At 41.2% G+C, this 25,326-nt stretch overlaps 1 pseudogene; it reads right to left on the bottom strand.

Moving 5' to 3' along the window:
- Positions 1-14,813: 14,813 nt before the first annotated feature.
- LOC147897510 (uncharacterized) lies at positions 14,814-22,007 on the bottom strand (annotated as a pseudogene).
- Between the last annotated feature and the right edge of the window lie 3,319 nt (positions 22,008-25,326).

The following is a 25,326-nucleotide window of genomic DNA, read 5'->3' as shown; positions in this document are numbered from 1 at the left end:
GGGGATATGGAAATCCTTAGAGATTTTATGCCCTATAATACTTTCAACAAAGCATTTATTGCATGAGATAGTGATTAGACTTATCCAACACATGTCATCAGGAATACAAAGTGCATATATTTGGATTTTAGAGTGAGAGATATTTTACAAATGTTATCATTTGCAAATAAGAATGTACCAGAAGGTCAAGTCTTGGGATTTGAACAAGTGGAACACTGGACATAAAATGGGAACCTAAAGAACCTACTCTCTCTTAACTTCAATTTCGAGCAAAGAAATGCATCCAACATGGGCTCCTATAAAAGAATTCAGCGAGAAATCCAAAGGTAAAATATAAGGCTTAAAAGCTTTTATTACATACAAAGAGGAAATGCTCCAGAGATTTCGTGATTGGAAGCCCTCTTGGAAGGAACACACTACTGTTGTAATTAGCAAGACCTACCAATTGATAAAGGACCTTGCAAAAATGCAAGAAGATGATATTAAGGCAGAACGGCCTTTATTTTGGCCAAATCTTAGTAATGACTTGTGTCCATTATGTGGTCTCTTTGAAAATGAGTTTGAATTGCTGCTCCCACATCCATATTGTGGACCTAAGAAGAGAGACTTTATGCCACAAATAGACAGACATCCATTGTTTTGTTGCGATTCGACCATCGGATGATGAACATGAGAACGTGAAGTTTTGGGTTGTGAAAGTAGTTGACGTGAGCATGGATGACCGGGGGAGAGCTACAACATTTACAATGGTATGGTATGAGCCAAGGGGCAGGAAGGAGAACCAAGATAACAATACATTGTATAGTAGTTGTCTGAAAAAGGAATGGGTCCCAAACCATGATGCAATTTCTAAGACTTTCCAGAGAGACAATCATAGTATCCTGGAAATCAAGGTCAAAGAAAACAAAGAAGCACATGGGGTATGAGGTAGAAGACAAAATAAAATTACCGCAACTAATTATTTTGCACATTACAAAGTTCATAAAGATGATCTCCCAGGAGAAAATAGAAGGAGATAGCGCAAATGAAGAATGCACATGATAACACCATTCAAATATCGAGAAAGAGTGAAGGTTGAGAGTGAATGAAGATGGCACCCAAGTGACAAGTGATGACAGAAAGGACATTCTGAACAAGCAAATGTTTGGATCGCTCATTTCTGTGATCATGATAGAAAAGGACATTCAAACAATCAAATGTTTGGATCGCCCATTTGTACTAAACTCATTGTAAAGGAAAAATTAAATTATTGAAAAGGCCACAGGAGATCCTTTGTGCAAAGACTCATCCAGACCAATATTTGTTGTAAAACTTATGATATGATAATGTAAATTTGCAAGCATAGCTATTGATATTTTTTGGAGTACAAAAGAGGCTTCCATCATGTCTCATGTCTATATAAACCTTTTAATTTCTTGAATATTCAAGAGTGTTATAGTTTTTAACATTGAAAGTAAAAAGAGTCTTGCAGGTCTCTTATGTATACATTTTTAAAATGTTGTGAATCCTCAATAGCATGGTTTTTCATGGATTTAAACCAATAACTCGGATTCTTTAATTTAATAATATGATTCTTATAAACAAGAAATACAAATTTAGGATTTAATAGTAGTTTTTACATTATTTGTACAACATTGTAGAGAGATATTTTGAAACGTATTATGTGAAAATGACAGTGCCAGAAAGTAAACTTTTGATTCTGGAATGACATTTTCATAAAGTAAACTTTTCATTTGGGAAGGATTTTAAGGAATAGTCCAAAAGTAGACATATGAGACCAAAATTAATGAAATAAGTGTTTACATTGGGAATGGCTTTGAGAGCTTCTTGTGAGAGAGAGAGAGATTTATGCTCATGTGAGAGAGGTTCCAATCATTGTGAGATTTTGGATTGAGAGACTGATAGAACTTTTCAAGTTCATCAAGAACTGGCTTCCAAAGTTTGTAGCCTCCAAACGTGCTCCTCAGCCATCCCGCAATTTGGTCCACAATCCATGTCTGGCTCCGGCGGACTCAAATGGCTTAGCAGTCCTGAGGCATCCTTGAGGTAGTTTCTATTGACCTCTACAACAAGCACTGCCTCATAAAGGCCGAGTCCATGCCTCCAACCACATGACAACCTTCATGCAACACAAGGAACTCTCTGCATGCAGTCTCCTATGCAATCCTATGGCCCATGGTTTTCTCTAAGCACCAAATGCCTCCTACCACTATTTGCAATGAAAGCAGACTCTGCGAGAGCATTGTTAGTTTATGCAGGCTATATTGGTCCAATACATGACTGTGTTTGAGGTACATGACCACCTCTTCGAGCCAGTCCAAGGAAGGCCTGTAAGCATCCTGAAGCATTTTTGCAGATACCGTTCAAGGCAACAAACCATGGAAATCCTCACTTGAAGCTTCAACAAAATTGCTCCTCCTTCTATAGTTCACAGGCGCTCCGCCCTTGTAGCTCCAACATGGGCGACAGCCAAAGTGCAGCCTTTCCAACATGCACAAGCTTCCCTGCGCCAGCCGACTAGACACCTCCTTTTGAAACCACCAACCTGCCAACGACTACAACAATGAATGGGATGCCATAGCCATGACACCTTCTCTGCAAGAAGTCCAGGACATCACCATCTCTGCAACATTCTCCCTAGGTCTCAACAAAGAGGCCATGTGGAGGATAGAATTTACCCATGGTAAGGTTACTATGACCTGAGGTTGTGTAGTGGGTACCTACCTAACTACAGTAAGGATCCTAGGGTGAGGGCCACCTAAGGTCTATCTGCCACCTCATGCAGTTGACACATGGCAGACTGCCACATCAACCTTATCCTCTCTAAGTGCCACATCATTAAGGAATCAAATCTGCCACATCATCATCTAGCTAGTCAACTGACACCTCAACCTTATCTGCCATGGTGGTAGCCACATCACCCCTACCAGCTTAGCTGCCATGTCATCAGTGACATGTCACTTGGCATGTCATGATTTGCCATGTCACATGTGCCACATCATCATTACCACGTCAATTGCCACCTCATCAATTCCATGTGGTAGTCTGACCCCTTGCTGACATCATCAGACCATGGGTTAGTCAGACAGACCCTGGTGTTAGTCAACCAAGCCATGGTTAGGTCAACTTGACCTTGGGTTAGGTCAACTAGTGCCACATCAGTAGCACAGTCAGCATTGACCTTTGTAGGCACACACAGAGCTCCAAAGGCACTTCATGTGACCACTCTTGACACCTCAGCACACTGCTCCATAGGCACACTTCTTGCTAGGCATAGTGCCACATCATCACTACATGTGACCCACAATGACACATCATCATTGAGCACCATTTGCACTCCTTTTGCCCCTCCACCTAGATCAAGTCATATCTCTTGATCCAAGAAGAATTTGAGGGTGCTCCAAAAAGGAAAGTCGCTCGTTTTTTCATGCTCTACACGCTCTTTACATCACGTGCACATTTTGGCAAAAGTTACACTCACATTTTAGCCTCACCGACAAAACCACTTCCTACACACTCATCAGCCTCTACATCGATGCATTTGACCCAGCACTTAAAAGGAACAAAAGAAAAGGAATTATTTGCTATTCTTTCTTCGATCGAGGGTTGGTATAGATCTGGATCAAAGTAGACTAGATTGCCATAAAGGGGACACTTTCAATTTCCCCAAGTTGCCAATCTAAGCCATGCCCGAAATTCCCAACTAGTACCTATCCATATGCTCACATATGGTTTCACATCATTACATTACCTGAAACCTGACTTTCCATCAGTTTAGTGAGCGGACATTAGAGTTCATAGGCATTGCCGATTGTTTAGTGGGCACACACACATGCCACCATTATAAAGCCTACAGAACTTTTCACAGCATTGTGCACATCATTTCAGCCTTGTAAAGCCTCTTGGCTATTCCTGGCATCATTTGCCATAAGCCTTGTAACACAGATCTGATTTTATATATTGCAGTTCTATTTTCACTGACAGTTTAGAGATTTCACTTACCGTAGTCAGTGTTTTTGCAGTTGATTCATATAGAGATTTTCACGACACTTTTGAGTACATTTCTTGCACCATGTCTACAACTAGCAACCTCAATTCAGAGGCATCTACTAAGCTAGACAACTCCAACTATGGTACATGGAAATACTAAATGGAGGCCATTCTTGTACTTCAGGACAAGTGGGAGTATGTTGATGGATCTACACCTAGACCATTAGACGATCCAGCCAGCAGCTCTACTCCACCTGTTGTCACAGCACCAGCCAACATGATCTACAACAAGATCTACAACTACACAAACAGTTTCCACACCTGTAGTAGAACCTACCATTGCCCAAGCTCAAGCAAAATGGAATAAGAAAGACAAGTACGCTTATCATCTGATCAAGCAGAATGTGCAAGATGTCATGCTAGGATAGCTCAACACAGTCAAGACATCAAAAGAAGCATGGGATATGTTTGTAGCTCTCTACGAGTCCAAGAACACATCTATGATTCTCACACTGAGAAACCAGATCAACCAGAGTTTCCACAACAATAGCAAAACCGGTCATGCTTATGTACTCCCCATAAAAGACTACAACAATCAACTCATAGCAGTAGCAGTAGGAGAGACTATGAACCCTGCAGAAATGGTTCAAGTAATCCTGAATGGACTAGGAGTGGGATACAAGAATCTAGTCCAAAGATTTGCCATCCAATAGCAAATTCCAACACTAGAAGGACTTCAATCAGCAGTCCTACTTGGTGAAGAACTCAGGGCTCAAGCCATACAAGCACACAAAGGTCATTCTAATGATTAGGCATTCATAGCTTCAGATAGAAGCAGAGGTAGAGGTAGAGGCAGATCGTACCAGAAAAGTGATCATCATCAGCAACAAAATCAAATGCAGCATTAGCATTAGCATCATCCTCAGCAACATCAAAATTAGCAAAGAGGAAATCATTCCAATCGAGGAAGATTCCAAGGATGAGGGAATGTATCCATCAACATGTCAAACATCCAATGCAACTATTGTCACAAGTTTGGACACTATGAAAGAGATTGCCGCAAGAAGCAATACGACCAAGGCGATCAATCCAGTAGTAATCGAGGAAATTTTCGAGGGAGAGGAAATCATCATGGTGGACATTCTAGTCACAGTCATTTTGCAAATGAACATGGGAATATGTTTCTTGCAAGTGAGGAAATGTAGCAGACTAATACAGTGTACCTAGTCTCTGATTTCAATCCCAAAGAGGATTACAAATATCAAGTCGACCAAGTGGAATAGGATCCTTGGTATATTGATAGCAGTGCATCATCTCACATGACAAATCATTAGGAATGGTTCACAGAGATGAAACCATCACAAGGTCAAAAAAATGTCATCTACATAGTAGACAATACACCGAATCCAGTACAAGGGACAGGCGTTATCCCTATCAACAATTTCACTTATATGAAAGGATAGGTGAAAGATGTGCTCTATGTTCCAAAGCTCAGCAAGAACCTTTTGTCAGTAGGTCAAATGATGGAACACAATTACAGAGTCATCTCTCGGGGGGGTCACTCATCATATGTAACCCTATCACGTGAGTTCAATAGAAGGATATTTTTTATTCCTAAAATTTACAGAAATAAATATACATAAGGGACTATTTAAAATAGTTTTGGAAAAAATTTACAGATTTGTATAGAAAAGGGGTACATTTTATTAATGAAAATTTTTACAGATAAGGGATTTTAAATATAGGCCTTGAACGCACGTGATATAGAGGGTTTATACATAGTGACCCCCCTGAGAGTCATCTTCAACGAAGATGAATGCACTATCAGAGATAATAAATCCAAAAGATGTCAGCTAGTAGCAAAAGGTGTCAAGGAAGGACACTTGTACAGAATGCTAGCTACAGTACCAGAAAAGCATGCCATGTTAGCTCAACCACAATAGATGTCACTATCTGCAAATGGGCACAAGAGATATGGTCATGTCAATTTCAAGTACTTGTTATATCTTAGGAATCAGAATATGGCAATTGGGATTCTGAAGGTATAGTTTGTTGGAAATATTTGTGAAGCATGCTACTTCGATAAACAAAAGCGAACCAATTTTTTTAGAAGTACCTCTCGTGCATGAGGCATATTTGAATTAATTCATACAGATGTATGGGGTTATGCCCAGACCCACAGCATCAATGGTTCACTTTACTACTTGACTTTCATCGACAACTACAGTAGATATTGTTGGGTCTACTTTCTTAAAGAAAAATTTAAAGTGTTTTTTAGATTTGAAGAATTCAAAGCCATGGTAGAAAACCAGATAGGTAGAAAGATCAAGGTCATGAGATCAGATAGAGGAGGTGTATACATGTCTTCAGCATTCATGAACTTTTGCAGAAGTCACGACATACAAAGGCAATTCACATGTGCAAATACTCCTCAGCAAAATGCAAGAGCTGAAAGGAAGAATGGGACTTTAGCAGATAGTGCTAGAGCAATGCTTAGTGAAAAGCATCTTCCAAATCAGTATTGGGCAGAAGCAATAGCCACTGTAAACTATTTTTTTAATTAGCTTCCTACCTAACCGATACAGAGTATGAATCCTTATGAAGCATTCACTGGACACAAGACACACATTGGTTATCTCTGCATATTTGGTTGCATAGCATATGCCCACATACATGATGATCATTGCAAGAAATTGAATGTAAAGTCATGCAAATGCATCATGGTTGGCTATAGTGAAGAAAGCAAAGCATACAAATTGTATGATCCCATCAACCGCAAGGTCATTATCTCTAGAGATGTAATCTTTGATGAGGAATCAGAATGGAAAACCTCGCCTACATAGGAGATAGAAGCATCAACTTCACAATCATCTATAGAACAGGGTGCTGAAGAAGAGCAATAATTGCTAGCAACACCCCAAACAGAGCCACAGTAGCTCAGACAGTCTACTAGGGAAAGCAGACCACCAGTCAGATTGACATATGCTCAGAAAGGCAAAGCAATTCACATTGAAACCACAAACTATGCTCTTATGACTACCATCATGGCTACAGAAGAGCCAGTGTACTTTGAAGATGCAGTAGAAAAGCTAAAATGGCAAACTGCTATTAATGAAGAAATGGATGCTTTGTATAAGAATAATACTTGGGAATTATGTGACCTTCCACCAGGATAGAAGGCTATGCATAGAAAATAAATGGGTATACAAAGTGAAGTACAATCTAGATGGAAGTATTCAAATATACAAAGCCAGACTAGTTGCAAAAGGATTTGCATAGCAATATGGTCAGGACTATGATGAGACTTATGCTCCCGGAGCAAAGATGGATTCCATATGGTTCTTAATATCACTACTAGCGACACTGAGTAGATCCAATGTGTATCAACTTGATGTCAAGAATGCATTTCTCAATGGCCTAGACAAGGAATTCTACATGCAACAACCAGCAGGTTATGTTGGACCAGGAAAGGAGAATAAGGTTTGCCATCTCAAGAAAAGTCTATATGGCTTAAAGCAAGCACCCAAAAGTTGGTACAATAGAATTGACAAGTATTTTGCTGATCTGAGATACATGAAATCCAATGCATATCATACAATCTACTACAAAGTTCAAGGGGAAGGCATTACTATTGCACTTTTGTACATAGAGGATCTGATTGTGATAGGAAGGAAGGAAAGCTTCATCAGAAAACTAAAACAAGACTTATTTGTAGAGTTTGACATGAAAGATCTTGTACTTATGCACTATTGTCTTGGAATTGAGTTCTCGAGAGATTCAGATAGCACATTTATATGTCAATTCAAGTATGTTGACAGTCTCTTGAAGAAGTTTCATATGGCAGATTGCAAGATTGTAGCCACTCCCATGGAACAAAGTTTGAAACTTATTAAAGATTCAGAAAAGCCTACAGTTAATGACAGATACTATAGGCAGCTCATTGGATCACTTATATATTTGACTATCACACGGCTAGATATTTGTTATGTAGTAAGCTCACTTGCACAGTTTATGACAAATCCAGTCTCACTAGAATGTAGCCAAAAGAGTCTTGAGATGCATCAAAGGTTCAAGAAGGTTTGGGATAGAATATAGATGAAGTCATCCATGGTTGCATGGATACTATGATTGTGACTATGCTGGAGATCATGAGACCAAGAGATCAACATAGGTATATGCATTTTTCCTTGGTCAAGGTGCTATATCATGGTTGGCAAACAAACAACCAACTGTTTCTTTGTCTTGGACTGAAGCAGAATATAGAGCACTCACTACACATGCATGTGAACAATCGGCTCAAGCATTGGCCAAGAATCTAGTATATCACTCCAAGACAAAGCACATTGATGTTAGAGAGCACTTCATTAGAGAAAGAGTGTCACTTGGTGACATCACACTATAGCATTGTGATAGCAAAAATAATGTTGCAAACATCTTTACCAAACCACTCGGTAAAGAGCTATTTGAGAAACACCAACTAGCTCTTGGTTTAACATAGAGGAAGGACATTCCCATTAAAGGGGTGTGATGGAATTTAATGCTCGGTCCTTCTTCGATTCCCTAGAATCATCATCTTGAGGGAAGGCCTACTTCATGATGTTGACCTTGAGGGAAGGTGTTGAGAGTTCACACTCAACATCATGTGATCACATGTGCATAGCACCATCATGTGATCATATGTGCATAGCACTAACCCAATAGAGTGCTATAAAGGAAAGGGTTAGATCCCCTAACCCTAATCCTAAATGGGTTTGTATATATTCTACATTTTCAACTAAATCTACTGTACAGTTAGTCATTTGTGATGTCCTCTCTAGCTATTTCCTCTCTTCTCATCTCCACTCTTCTCCTCTCCACTCTTTATATTTTGTCACATGCGTCATACGGGATCATGACGATTGTGAGAACATTGCAACTATGAAGACATGGGAGCGAGTTCAAGTTTTCCCTCTACGTTCAGATGGAATGACAAAAAATGGAGAGACAAATGACTCACCACAGTTTAGGGGGAGTTTTGAACTGAATGTCTGGAAGAGGGGGATAACTTTGCAGTTGTTGCAGATTCTGGGAAGAATGAAGAAGATGACCCATAATTTCTATTGCAGTGCATAAAACCTAAGCACAAGGTTGACAAAAGATTTAAGGATGATTAGGGAACAACCTATGAGAAGTGGGATGTAGTATTCAGAGCTTTTTGTACAAAAAAACATCCAAGAGAGGATACAATTATGAACTACTACATAAGAGTCCACAAACATGTGTAATCTCATCTAGTAAGAGATATTAAGCTCCACATTAGGGGAGAATTGGGGTCTCAAAAGGGCCTCATAAGGAATGGATTAAGAAATGGATTAGTCCTAATGAAAGGGCTAAGGTAGGTCCCAAAAAATCCTAACGCCCCCTCACCTAGGTGGGTTAAGCCCACAAGTGACCCCACCTCTTACACAACTCTTACTCCTAGGTGGGAACCAAAAAATTCAAAATTCAAAAATTTAAATTTTGAATTCCCTCCCTCCTTCTGTGTCCTCCCTCCCTCCCTCCCTCCCCCTCCTCCCTCCCCCTCCCTCACTCCCCCTCCTCACTCCCTCCTCCCCCTCCCTCCCTCCCTCATCCCCCTCCCCTCTCCTCCCCTCCCCCTCCTCACTCCCTCCTCCCCCTTCCTCCTCCTCCCCCTCCCTCCTCCACGCCTGCTCCTTCTGCCCTCCCCCTCCCTCCCTCCCTCACACCTACTCCTCCTGCCCTCCCCCTCCCTCCTCCACTGCTGCTCCTCCTCCCCCTCCCTCTTGCTTCTCCCTCCTCCCTCCTTCCTCCTCCATGCCTACTCCTCCTCACCCTCCACACCTACTGGTCTGCCCCCCTTTCCTCCTCTTCAACTACTGGTCCTCCCTCCCCCATCCCTTCTCCACCTCACCATCCCTCTTCCTGTGTGTTGCTCCTTCAAGCCTACATCTCTACACCTTCTCCTTCTCTACACTCCTTTAGTCATGGCACCATTCGAGGACATCTCCAACAAGTACCAGGTTCACTTAGAGTTGGAGGCTGAATATGCAAGCACATGTAGTCTAGTATTGAGGGGAGCTTCCAAAATCCACAGTCTTCGTTCGCAAGGAAAGAAGCATCTTGACCTTTGGGTAGAAGGATCCTTGTATCCTTTAGATCCTGCCAACCAAAAGAGCCCTCCTTTCCATACAATGCATGAGCTAGTTCGGTTTGTTGCAAATGCGGGGTTGCTTGGTTATTGCAATCGGTTAAACAATGCTCAGTCAATGGCTATGCAAGCAAGCGAGATGTGCAGAGCCCAAGCAGAGATGCTAGCACATTTAGGAAATAGCACCATTGTTGCAATGCATAACTTGATGTAGGATCTTCAAAGGGAGAACCAGGATCTTTATGATAAATCGAAAGCATTGGACTTGGAGTGACATAAATTAGAAGAGTCGCCCTGTAAGCTAGTTGAGTCCAAAAAAGGCTTGGAAAGATCTATATACAATTAAGTACGACAAGCCGTAGAGAAGGAATGAGAGAAGGTAGAAGAACGAGTGCAAAAGATGAAAGAAACACTGTTGGGATTGAAGGAGAGGAAAAGAAGGTACTTACATAACATGGATGCATTGGCGCCCACTGGTGGTGCCAGAAAGAGGAGAGTCTAGGTTACAAGGTTAATTATCAAATGTTCCAATGAGATTACACTCTTTTGTGCTACACTGTTTGTGACTAAGTCTTTATTGTGTTCTTCTTTAGGAACTTCATGGAAGATGTGATGGGAAGAACGGACGGGGATGATATTGACTGTTCATTGGGATACTAAGGGACCCAAGACACAAGCACCTACGTTGGGGGCCATGTGTGGCCTGATGGCTAGATGACTTCAGATAGATTTGGCACACCACCAACTAGGTTACATGCAAGTGCGGGAAGGCATCCCTTGATTGACTGCACTGAGGGTAGATAGGGCATTTCCTGGGGCAGCCCACACTCGGGTTGCGGGGCCTGTTTGGAGCCTCAGCCGAATGGCTTTGGGCTGAATGGAGACCGTAGGTTAGTTGCTCTATTTTGCGCACTGGTTCTATTGTATGGTCGGTGGCCTATTTCGGGACCGACCCCTAGTCGACCGTTTTGGGTGGACTGGCTCGGCCACCCAATTGAGCTTAACCGACTATGACTAGTGGCTATATAAGAGCAAGCTTGTGAAGCCCATTTCATCATTGGCTACAGCAACCCTGATTCCTTAGCATTCAGCCTCCGTCTTCTATTGTTTCCAGCATGCCATTGAAGCTTCTTTCATAGGAGCGCATGGTTGGGAGGCAGCACCATCTATTGTATTAGTTCTACAGTAATCAAATTTTTGATTCTCCATACTATCTTGTTTTCTCTCTTGTGTACGAGATCCTATTATCTGTTGAGCATAGACGTATTATTTTCTTACAAGTTTCACATATGGAGGCAATGGAGTACTTAATGCCTTCCCTCCCTCCATATTGAAACACTGCAACACTTTTGCAACATACTCCTTCTGTGAAAGCCAAAGGAGTTTCCTACTCTGGTCACGTGTGATGTGCATACCAAGAATATGACCTACAGGTCCCAAATCCTTCATGTTGAAGGCCTCTTGCAACTTGGCCTTCAATGCATCGAGCTCATAAGTGTTCTTTCTAGCCAATAACATATCATTAACATAAAGTGCCAGGGGTATCAGGCTATTATCATGAGCCCTTTTAGTGTAGAGGCAATGATCAATCTCACTTCTTTTGAAACCCTGGGACCGAATGAAAGCATCAAACTTGTGAGACCATTCTCTAGGCACTTGCTTAAGGCCATAGAGACTCTTTTTTAGCTTGCAAACCAAATGCTCTTTACACTTTTCTTCAAAGCCTTCCAGCTGTATCATGTAAATTTCCTCATGCAAATCCCCATGTAAGAAAGTTTTCTTGACATCCATCTGCATAAGCTCCATATCCTCTATTGTCACAAGTCTAAGTACACATCTAAGTGTGGTCATCTTCAAAATCGAAGAGAATATCTCATCGAATTCCACACCCTTCCGTTGCTTGAAGCCTTTAGCAACCAAATGGGCCTTGTACTTACTAAGGAAGTCAATAGAGCAAGCGAGAAAAAGCAAGCAAGCCCAAAAAGGCGAGAGACAATTAGTTGAAGTGATTGGAAAATCAAGCAAGCAAAGAAAGAATCTAAGTTTTTTGTAAAATAACTGCGTGAAGTATAAAGTATTCAAAAGAGTGGTTATGTGTCACATTTCTTGAAATTGAGTAGTCTAAAGTTAAGGACTATTGTAACATGACCCCATTTGGGTTTTGCAATTATCCTGGGGGGTCACTCATAAACATGTAACATACCACTTTTGTGCATTGAGGGGTATTTTTTTGTGGGGGGACTTACATGTTTGTGTGCATGAGGGGATTTATAAAATAGCAACTTAATGTAATTTATATATGTAGATATTTTAAAATGTAAACACATACATGGGTTCAACCATTTACAAGACAAAATGCAAGTGCAAGAAGGCATCCCATGACTGACCGCACTGAGGGTAGATGGAGCATTTCTCGGGGCAGCCCACTCTTGAGTTATAGGCCCATTTGGAGCCACAGATCCCGGATGGGGCCGAATGGGGACCGTAGTGTAGTTACTTTATTTTGCACCATGGTTCTATCATGTGGTCGGTGACCTATTTTGGGACTGACCCCTAATCGATCGTTTTGGGCAAACTGGGTCGGTCACCCAATTGGGTCTAACCGACTACGAGTGGTGGCTATATAAGAGCAAGCCCATGAAGCCCATTTCATCACTAGCTACAGCAACCCTGATTCCTTAGCATCCAATGATGGCTCGAACTTTATAATATATATAAGATCCATGGCATTTGCCATTTTACTACGTTGCTCTCATCTGCCCCTGCTCTTCTACTTTGCTCCACACCCCTCCTCTAACTCTTTTCTGCCCTTACTCTACTTTGCTCCCATAGATTATAGCCATGTTTGTCATGGCTACAATTCCACTGGGCTGGCAATTAAAATTATCAGACACTGCCCACTGAGCTTAAGCATGCATGATCACTACAAGTGTAGTAAAAATTACTAGTCACCGGGCTCACATGCTCAGTAGAGAACTAGAGTGCATGGTAATAAGTGATTAAAGCTTCATGAACCTGCTATAAGGATAAGTTTTGTAGATGTAGAGTCAATCAAAGAGTTTATCATAAAAAAAGATTGTCTAAAAGAAATCACAGACAGAGTAGGACAAGTTACCAATACAATTATACTTGCAAGACTCAGGTAGGTTTTCTTTTTATATATCAATTTAGACAACCACTTATTTTGAATACTATTTTGAATTCCTCTATTGATTTGCAGCTTACTCAAAAAAAAGTTACATGAGAGATTGAAGGTATGGTTCATATTGTGGACCCAACTATCTCCTTCAAAATGAGGGATCCCACGGAGCCAGTGAACCAGCTTACAAAGTGGTTCACATATTGCAATTTTGAATCTGTGAACCTAATTATCATCCATTACCATTCAAAGTAAGTGATTAGTAAGTACATTTCATAAGGATCTAGATTGTTATTTTCAATCCACAACTGCTAATCTTTACCGCATTTGTCAAATGAAGTCGATATTGGAGCTTAGCTTGTATCCATATGCCATCAAAAGGATGCTTTTGCTTCAATTTAGTTATAGATACTCATCCAGAGATTGATCTGTAAGTGAATTTTTGAATGCATAAAATAAGTATTGTAATTTTTAAAAATAATAAAGTATCTAGTTTTTAGAAAGTTGTTCACACTCACATATGCAACTTGCAGTGGTCTGAAGAGACTATCTTTTGCAATCAATTTCTGCAAAAAAAGTCCACTTAAGTTGGGAGCAATTGAGCCACTGCATTTGGACGTAAGACATAAAATCATTTTCCCTCTCAGTACTTTTTTAAAATTAATTAGAATAATTGTATGCTTACAAGTGACTGGATGTGGTTCATAGACACCACAATAGTACGATGCCCACTCTTGTGGATGGAGGGTCCTTATAAATAGCAAGTACATTTTGGAGGCTTTTTTCTCAGGAGATACAGTGGAGGCAAGTACATTATTGATGCATTTAAAATTAAACATAATGTAATATAACACAGAACTTGAAACTAAAGTTTTGTTTGTGTTTTTGCAGATGAGAGTTGAGAGGACTAAAGGACCATGAGGCCCAACCTTAGATGCCTCCACAATCCACTAAACTTGGACATGAACTTGGACATGAGGCCCCTCCTCTAGCCCATCAAACTACTGAGCCTAGACCTGAGGATCATGAGCCCCTTCCCCATCCATTTACTGATGTTGGACCTGAGAATTCTTTACAAACTTTGGAGCCTCCTACTTGAGTTGAGGCAAATTGTACTCTTGCAAGTTTGTAATGCATAATAATGTTTAATGAAATCCATCTATATTCAAGACTCTAGTTTGTAATCCATAGAGCTAGGGAGTGAGAGCCAAAACTATAGTAGAAGTTAGAACTTCTCTGATTCCAACAATATGAGCCTAGAAAGGCTTAACTACTAGAGCAAAGGCAAGATCAGAACATGGAAGAGAAGGTGGTGTACAAGGAAAAGGCACAACAGAAGCTCCTTGGTCAACCTTCTTAATAGGATCATCCACTATCGCTTCAATAGCAATGATCATTCTTCGAGTCATAGCATCCACCATCACCTCAACGGCACTGATTGTTTGAGAATCATCAGTTTGTTTAACAATATAATGTGTATGTTTATTTGTTGCCTCACAATTGTATACTATGAAAATAATCATTTCATACCTATAATCATGAATTTTGAATTATCGCAATAATTCCATTTGGTATATCTCTACACAGAATTCTCTGTTCCCTTTGCTCCAATACCTGTCAACATGAAGTGTAAATCAATGATTCATTCAATAACAAATAAAAAACTTTGAGTCACATCAACTTTTTGTTTACCTTCTTGTTATTCAAAATGAATGAGAATCTTTCAGCAACACTACCCTGTGTTTCCACCTGAATGTCCTGGTGTAATTCAACGAGTGTGCAGCATTGTCTGAGTGATATAATTCCCAATAAATTATCATTCTCATTAATGGTGATATCCAATGCTTCCTTCTCATGACCAAAAGAGTTCAAATCTTGATCCATTGGAACCAATTGGTTCCCAATCATTCTACTACATTCATAGTAAAATGCTAATATGAAATTTTGAGTGGTAATCATGTACTTCAGTTTAATGGAGTTGTGCACAACCTCACAATATGCTTGGTTGGATGTTATCATGTCCCAACCATAATCCAAGAAGTCAAGAATTCTTTCAGCACCATTTGTAGAGAAAGAGAGCATTGTCTTGCAAATCTTGATAGAAAATTTATTGAATAGATCTACAAAGACTGTTATTGGCATGCAAATAGTTATTTTGTTGATTCTACTAGCAATCCTTAGCTGTAAGGATCGTTGTACTTCTGAAAAGAACGTGGCTCTATATGACTCTGTTACAGCACCATGAGGAATTGGCCAATCAATGATAGTCCATGCTAGAAGAGCTAGTTTCTTCAACACACCATGGGTGTTGGCTTTATCCAATAGTTGGTAAAAATGATCATAGAAAAAGAATCCTAACTGAGCTGAATATGATGCCGATATACCTTGATATTGAAACTCTCCTATGGACCCACGAAACACATCCATGAATCCTAAAATGCATTCGGTAGGCTGCCATTGCTCATAAGATGAAGGATATATATCTTAAAATAAAAATAAAGACATGAAGGTTTAGGAAATTCTCTGATTATGAAATAAAGATTTTCAATGAAGTCACTTACAATTTGGCCTGTGTTGTGGAAGATAAGTTGGATAATTCTCTCACAACACAAGCTCTCTATGCATGTACACATGTTGAACCAATATTTCCTTTATTAATTTCATCCTCTCCTTGGTTCTAAAGCCTTTCACCCTACCCTTCCAAGATGCCAAAAAGATATTATTCGAACGTGGCTTCTTCCTGTGAAGATTGTGGGAGAGAGGGAAGGAGTCTCACTTGAGGCTTTCTCACATGCACAATGGGGGAATACACACAAAGGTGGAGGCTGAAAACAGTTTTCCTCTTCTTAGTTGTGAAAGCCAAAAGAACTCTAGTACAAAGAAGTAGAAGAACCCTATATGTGGGTCTCAAACCAAACTCAACTAACTAAGGTGGCATACTAACTGAGCCACAAACTATAGTAGATAAGGATAGCTGTCATCCAGCTATTATTCGTGGGCGGTGTACCAACCGCATCTCCAGCTAACAAGTCGGTGACATAAGTACACAACGGTCACCCTGGCATATCTCGAGTGGAGCTCGATATCTCAACACTCCCCCTCGAGCTCAATCCCAAATCCTGCACACCAAGCAGGTCTCTGAACTTGCGCAGCTTCTCTGCGCCCAATGCTTTTGTGAATATGTCAGCGACCTGATCCTCTGTGTTGACATAAACTAGATCAATAAGACCTAGTAAAACCTTCTCCCGCACATAGTGATAATGCACCTCAATGTGCTTTGTTCTGGCATGAAAGACTGGGTTCTTTGCCAAGTGTATACTGCTCATGTTGTCACAATAAATGACAACCGGCCCATCTGTAGACTGATGCATATCATAGAGTAGCTTATGCAACCAAGCTACCTCACATGCAGCCATTGCTGCACCCCTGTACTCAGCCTCTGTGCTCGACAAGGCATTTGTAGGCTGTTTCTTGCTGCTCCAAGTGACTGCAGCCCTCCCAAAAGAGAACACATATCCACTGGTAGATTGTCTATCAGAAATGCTACCAGCCCAATCAGCATCAGTGTATCCATGCAACTGTATCTGAACCCGAGCCTCATAAAATAGTCCATACTGCAATGTGGACTTCACATACCTGAGTATGCGTCTAGCCGCATCCAAATGCGGTTTCCTTGGAGCCTGCATAAACTGAATTACCAACCCAACAGCATAGCTCAAATCTGGCCTGGTAATAGTCATGTAAATCAAACTTCCTACTATGCGTCTGTACATAGTAGGGTCTTCTAGAAGCTCGCCTGCATATGTGCTCAGCTTCACATTCTGCTCCAAAGGAACTGAAATAGGCTTATAGCCTGTCATCCCATATTTGGACAGCATGTCCAATCCATACTGCCTCTGCAAGAGCTGTATCCCACTTGGTGATCTAATCACCTCAATGCCCAAGAAATAACGCAGCGCTCCCAAATCCTTCATCTCAAACTTCTGCCTCAATAGCATTTTCACATGAAGGATCTCTTCATCACTATCACCTGTGATGATCAAATCATCAACATAAATGACCAGCAGCATAATCCCTTTCTTTGTTTTTCTCACATAGAGTGAGAAATCTGCCTTGGAAATCTGAAAGCCAATAGTGACAAGATACTGTCCTATCTTGTCAAACCATGCTCTAGGTGCTTGCTTCAAGCCATACAAGGCTTTCTTCAACCTGCAAACAAACTCAGGATGAATAGCATGAACATAACCTGCTGGCTGCTCCATAAAAACCTCTTCTTGCAAATCACCATGCAAGAAGGCATTCTTTACATCCATCTGATGTAAAGACCATCCCTTTGATGCAGCCATAGCAATGGCTGCTCTTACGGTTGCCATCCTTGCAACCGGGCTGAAAGTTTCTTCATAATCAATGCCATATGTGTGTGCATACCCCTTGACAACTAATCTTGCCTTGTATCTATTCACAGAACCATCTGCATTGTGCTTGATCTTATAAACCCACTTACAACCAATTGCATTCTTGCCTTTAGGCAACGGCACCAATTCCCATGTAGCATTAGCATCCAAGGCATCCATTTCTTCATCCATGGCTTTCTCCCATTTTTCATTTCCCATGGCTTGCTCAAAAGAAGTGGGTTCTGGTCCCTATATCACTTTGACCATATAGGCATAGTGAATGGCTGTAAATCCATCATATTTCAGCCTATCCACAGGATACCTAACCCTGGTAGACCTGCACAAAATAGGCTCACTTCCAGGTGCTCTCAAAACATCCCTGGTCTTCCTTACTCCAGGTGTAACAACAGAAGGAATACCCAACTCATCATCAATGCTCTGTTTTGAGCCACTAGATTCACCATCCACATAAGAGTGACCTGCATTCACATCAAACATGGGCTGATCTACCTTCTCTTTTCCTTTTCGTGATACCTGCGTACCACTATCTGCATTGCTTTGAGGGGATTCTCTTGATCTCAATCTGCCTGTCCATGGTGAAGTATGTGAACCACTGGTAGAGGACACTCCAGGTCCACTGATATTTTGTGATTGTTGCTGTGCATTCTGTGCAGCATTACCATTTTGTGCATCTACATCAATCATCACATTTACTGGTTTATACCAGTTGCTCATCTCATCAAAAACAACATCTCTGCTCATTGTGAACTTACGTGTAGAAGGATTATAGCATCTATACCCTTTCTGCTGCAGAGAATAACCAATAAAAATGCACTTCTCAGCTTTTGGATCCAACTTGGACCTCAACTCATCTGGCACATGGACATAAGCAATGCAACCAAAAATCTTCAAATGAGAAATATCTGGTTTCCTACCAGTATACATCTCCTCTGGCGTCATGCCATGTATTGCTACAGTGGGAGTCCTGTTCATTATATAGACTACTGTAGCAACTGCTTCAGCCCAATAATAATCTGGTAGATCTTTTTCATTTAGCATAGCCCGAGATACCTCTCCAATATGCCTGTTTGCAATTCCATTTTGCTGTGGGGTATGACTGCATGAATATTGCTGCTTTACACCATGCTCCTGCAAGAACCTTGCAAACTCATTTGAGAGGTACTCTCCCCCTCCATCTGACCTTAGGCATTTTATTTGCAGGCCTGTTTCTTTTTCAACCATAGCTTTGAAAGCTTTGAAGTGCCCAAACACTTCACTTTTCTTTTTCATAAAATACACCCACAGTTTTCTGCTGAAGTCATCAATAAATGTGACAAAATAGTGATAGCCTCCAATAGATGCAGCTTTTGTAGTCCACACATCAGAGTGGATTAATTCCAATGGCTTTTTACTCTCTTGAACATGCCTAGGAAAAGGTGTCCTTGCCTGTTTCCCAAATTGACAGGCTTTACAAATCTTGTGCATTTCTGCAACCTTGAATTTTGGCAATCCTGCAACAATATTTTGGGCTTGCATTGATTTAAGTCGTTGTATATTAACATAACCAATGCGTTTGTGCCAGATATCAATATCTGCAACTACACCGGTCCCATGTGCAAACATTGCTGCACTCAATTCAGGCATGTCTGCATCCAATGTAAACATCCTGCCTTCTTCTTGCCTTTTGCTATCAAGCGACCATTATTTTTCATATCCTCAACAAAGCATCCATGAGGATTAAATCTGACCTGCAAGCCCTGCTCAACCATCTGACCAACAGAAACTAGGTTCTTGGTGATGTTCGGGACATGAAATACATCAGACAAGTATTTCTTTTTCCCATCCTGCATAGACAAAGGAATTTTGCCAATTTGCACAATAGGATGTGCAGTATCATCACCAGTCTCCACAAATCCTGGTTTTTCCATTTTTCTTGCATCCTGCATCCATTCAGCATGACCTGTCATGTGGTTTGACGCACCCGAGTCAACATACCACACATCATTGCTTTCTTCTGCACTTGTTACAAAATTTGTCATATGCTGCACCATAAACAAATGCTCATTTCTGTCATCGCCTTGTCTACTAGAGGATGCATGATTGCCTTGCTGCAATTTTCAGCTCATAATGTCATTCCTCGGGGGGGTCACTATGTATAAACACTCTATATCACGTGCGTTCAAGGCCTATATTTAAAGTCCCTTATCTGTAAAAAATTTCATTAATAAAATGTACCCCTTTTCTATACAAATCTGTAAATTTTTTTGAAAACTATTTTAAATAGTCCCTTATGTATATTTATTTCTGTAAGTTTTAGAAATAAAAAAAATCCTTCTGTTGAACTCACGTGATAGGGTTACATATGATGAGTCACCCCCCCGAGTGTCATTCTGCTTTTTGTAGTAGTCTTTAGCCATATGACCCATTTTGCCACAATAGTAGCATTCAACATCGTTGTTTGCATTTTGGCTTCTCTGCCATCCACCACGGCCTCTTTGGCTCCCCCTGCCTCTAGAGTTACCACGTCCTCTTGCATAGGACTGGTTTTCTTGCGTTTGCTGCATATTCTGATTTCTACCACGGCCTGCAGATCGGCCTCCTCTACCTCTGCCTCTACCTCTGCTAGCATTTGAGTAGAAGACAGTTTATTTTGAAGTTCCTGCTGAAGAAGATGCACCCCCATTTCTCTGCTCTTCAGAAATTAGAAGAGCAATCAACTCCTCAAAATCAGGAAAGTTTTCACGGACGGCAATGGATGTCCGGAACTGTGCATAATCCTTTCCTAGACCATTCAAGGTCACAGAAACCAAATCATCATCATCCACTGGCGACCCAATGGAAGCAAGTGCATCTGCAATTTTCTTCACTTTCATGTGGTAGTCATTTATGCTCAAATTTTCTCTCTGCACATTGTGCAACTCCTGTTTGAGTTGCATTTTCCTGGCTTGCGTATTTGTGCTATACATTTTTGCCAAAGTATCCCATGCCTCCTTTGGCGTATTTGCATCCTGAATATGCACAATCATGGAGTCCGAAATACTGATAGACAGCCAGTACATAACTTTCCTGGCTCTCTCATGCCATCCTTTGAATGCCTGCATTTCCTGTTGACTGGGAACATTAGGAAGAACATGTTCTTCTTCATTTCCTGTAATGAATTCCCAATAGCCTTTTCCCATCAAGAAATTCGTCATTCTAAACTTCCATGCCTGGAAGTTGTTCTTGTCAAGCTTTTCAGTGACAATCTGTGAAAGAGAATCAGATGCCATTACAGAACACTGCAAAATATTCTGTCACTGCAAAAAAACACAGCTTTTGCCTCACACGGGCAGATCTGCAAAACCGACGAGAGTGGTATTTCACCACATAGTCACTTCCTAGTGACGATTTTGCATCAACAGGCAATAGGCATGAATCTGCAACTCCCAATATCTTTGCACACAGGCATACGATGCAATTTCTGCGGCACCTTTCCACCGACTAGTCACGCAGTGGTCGCACAGCAAAAAACAGGGCCTTTTTCTGAGTGCCTGCGAAGAACTTCCACCTTCAAAACGGGCCCCGAAACGGCCTCATATATTGCGCTCTCGCCACACCGCGAAGGGTGTCTCAATCTGAAACAGTGCACTCCTGCACTTCTGGCTGTGCTACCTGCAGAGATTTGCTCCCAAACTCGAAATAGGAAAGCAACACTGGTCCTCTTACCAGGACACCACGAACTTGGCTTGCTTTCTTGAGCTCCTTACCACGACCAAGGCTCTGATACCATGTGAAGATTGTGGGAGAGAGGGAAGGAGTCTCACTTGAGGCTTTCTCACATGCACAATGGGGGAATACACATGAAGGTGGAGGCTGAAAACAGTTTTCCTCTTCTTAGTTGTGAAAGCCAAAAGAACTCTAGTACAAAGAAGTAGAAGAACCCTATATGTGGGTCTCAAACCAAACTCAACTAAATAAGGTGGCATACTAACTGAGCCACAAACTATAGTAGATAAGGATAGCTATCATCCAACTATTATTCGTGGGCGGTGTACCAACCGCATCTCCAGCTAACAAGTCGGTGACATAAGTACACAACGGTCACCCTGGCATATCTCGAGTGGAGCTCGATATCTCAACACTTCCTTCTATTTGGTTGCATGAGCACCCAACTTCCTTTTGATACTGTCAGTTTTTGCCAGGAGCCATCCTGTGTAACCTTGTTGGCTACATTGATAGAAGCTATAGATGAAAGAGGTTGACGAGTGAGGGAGCTCACATCTATAGCTTTGTCCTTGACAGTCTGATCAACACGATGTTTAGCACAAGAAGGGTTCTGATTATCGATGCATACCATTGAGACTAGTATCCAAACTTTTACTCGAACACCTGAAACTCAATGGACATATCAAAGAGCATGCATTAGACTCTAGTCTTGAATAACCATGATCATCTAATTCAAAACTTAAGAATATTATCAATGCGAGAGATTGACAAAGTAATGATATCGTTCTCGTACCTTGCGCTTCAATATTATGATCAACAACACTTCCTGAAAAACTAAGACCATGGAAAATTTTCAAAAGTTACATTCCATTCTGCAGCATTTTTATAAATACACTCTTATTCACCCAAAACTAAAAGAATATTATCCAACTTAACACTTTCACATCTTAAATCTCAAAAAAGAGAGATTGAAAAAACAAAGAGCTCACTTTTGTACCTTGCTCGATATTTTGATTAACAAAGCTTATCAAAGAGTGAGGTCCTATCAATGGTTTGCCGTACCCATGAAAAACTTGCAAAATTTGTATTCTAGTCTGCATCATTTTGATAAACACATAGTTTTATAGCATAGATTAGATTCAAAGAGAGATAGTGACAAAGAAATGGGCTCGCTTTTGTACCTTGGTCCTAGAGGTACTTCTTGTTCTAGTTTGCCATTGCCACCCAAAACTCGTGGAAAGAAACCCAATCCACAGGTTGAAGGAATGTATATTTGGAGGAAATTGAGAGAGAGAGAGAGGAGTGAGAGAGATGGAGGGAGAGGGAGAGAGATAGACTTAGAGAGAGATAGAGAGCAGGAAACGGTAATTTGGGAGGGAAGAGTAGTTTGGGGGGAAAGCACAGTTCAGATAATGATGTACTTTGAATGGGACATTGTAAGGTAGTAGTATCATGTCAGTAGCTCGAACAAATTTTTTAATTGTTTTTTATAGTTGTACATTAATAAAATATTCTTTCATGCTCTCACAATCTAGATACAACTCAAATTTTTTATAATTTTACCACATTACATTGGCTTTATGGCCATTGGTTGAGAGCAATTTTTCATTTTAGCCAAAAGGCCCCAAAACCTTTTTTCCTAATGTACTAAGATTGCATGCTCAGTAGAGTACTAGAGTGCATGGTAATGAGTGATTAAAGCTGATTAGAATTCATCATTCAATTTTGTGGTAATTGCTTCCCACTGGTGGTGGCTGTCATCAGCCACATGTGTTGTGGCTAAGATTCCACTAGGCTGGCATCAGTTAATTACGAGCCACCGTAGTGGTCTGCTCACCCACCATTAAGCTTAAGCATCCATGATCACTACAAGTGGAATAAAAATTACCAGTCTCACTGGGCTTGTATGCTCCGTAGAGTAGTAGATGTTAAATTACACGGTGCAGCAGAACAGAAACTGAACAAAGAATAGAAAGTACACAGCAAACTGGAGATGAATAAAATTTTCCTTCAATACTGATGTAGTACAGATGATGGATTTGTCCACTTGTGCACTCCCACTATCGAGCTTAGATGGCAATCTAGATAGATATTGGGTGAAGAGCTACTAGCTAGAAGATCTGATCTGATCTGAACTAATTTGATCTAATGGACTAGGGAGGTCACCTCTTTATAGCTATGAGGGCGATAGTCGGATCAACATAGTTGGTGGAACCGACTAGTCAACCTAGTCGGTGGAGCCGACTAGTCAACCTAGTTGGTGGAACCGACTAGTTGTCCATGGATCATTCATGGAATATTCCCTATACCATCGCCTCGGGGGCTCTCGCCCTCGAACCCCCACTAGGGGGGCCACTGGCCCCTCGGCCCTAGCAAGAAAAAGGTGCTCCCACACAATAACCTTTCTACCATCAACTGTCTCATTGATAGACCTCATCTGACATGCAAGTCAGGATCCATCCAGTGTCGCAGGCTCACACATGGCATCTCCTCATATGGGGCCTTACAACTTGAGCACCTTAAACCACTGGTGGTTACCAAGAGGGTGGGGCATTGAGCATATCTAACAGTAGAGTGCCTAGTAATGAGGGATTAGAGGTAATTAGGCTTCATGGGGTGGTGTGGCTCTCATCAGCCATCTCTATCGTGGCTAAGATTTCACTAGGTTGGCACTTAATTATGAGCCACCATAGTGGCCTGCTCACCCACCATCAGGATTAAGCATGCATGATCACTATATGAGTGCAGTAAAAATTACCAGTCATTGAGCTTGCATGCTCGATAGAGTCCTATAGGGGCTGGTAATGAGTAATTAGAGGTGATTAGGCTTCATGATTTACTTTTGTGGGAATTACTGCCCAGTGGCGGTGGCTCAGATCAAAGCCATGCCTATCCTGGCTTATGATTCCACCGGTCTTGTAGTTAATTACCAGCCATTGCAGTGGCATACTCACCCATCACTGGGCTTAAGCATGCGTGATTACTATGAGTGCAGTAAAAATTACCAATCATCGAGATTTCATGCTCAGTAGAGTACTATAATGCCTGGTAATCAGTGATTAGAGGTGATTAATTAGGCTTCATGATTTACTTTTGTGGGAATTATTACCCGGTGGTGGTGGCTCTCATCAGCCATATCTATCATGGCTAAGATTCCACCAGGTTGGCACTTATTTACCAGCCACCGCAATAGCCTACTCACCCACCAGTGGGCATTTGCTTCATGATTACCATCCTATTTGGGGTGGCAGCTAAGATTCCACCATGGTTTCTTGCATTTAATATGGATGGAACCAAGGGCTCCAACCACCATGGTGGCTCAAACTTTATAATATATAAGATCCATGGCATTTGGCATTTTACTACATTGCTCTCATCCGCCCCTACTCTTCTCCTTTGCTCCACATGCTCTACTACTTTGCTCCACACCCCTCTTCCTGCTCTTTTTCGCCCTTGCTTTACTTTTCTCCATGCTCCCTCCTCCAACTCTCATCACTCATCTACTCCCCTACTCATATGCTACTCACCCACTCATCTGCACCATGCCTACTACCACCGCCCCTCGATGCAGTGTGATCCGAATGTTATCTGCTTTCTCATATAAGGTGATTGTGTTGCACTCACCTGGAGTATAAATGCTGGAACTAGTGGAGATCATTTGTTCCCATAGTTGATTCCCCCCATATCTGCATGTCACCACCTTAGATGACATGCTCATCTCTGGCCTCTTTATGGCTGTGCTGTATGGGTTTCCCCTAGACATCGATGAAGCCACATAGATGAAGCCTTAGTATTTTCACAACAGAGTACTCTTGACTTGTTGGGGGGGGAATAGTATGAGACTGAGAAATGTGCATGGTCTTCAGCCTCTCCATCGTCTACTTCTTTGGCTCCCTAAAAAAAATTAATGCAACGAGATATGATGGTGGAAATACTAAGTTGTACAAATT

This window comes from Dipteris shenzhenensis, chromosome 10 (assembly GCF_047967505.1).
Source record: "Dipteris shenzhenensis isolate YYH24624 ecotype China chromosome 10, Dip_SZ_1.0, whole genome shotgun sequence".
Classification (NCBI taxonomy): Eukaryota; Viridiplantae; Streptophyta; class Polypodiopsida; order Gleicheniales; family Dipteridaceae; genus Dipteris; species Dipteris shenzhenensis.
The sequence above is the reverse complement of the archived record's forward strand: the minus strand, read 5'-3'. Positions and strand labels throughout refer to the sequence as shown.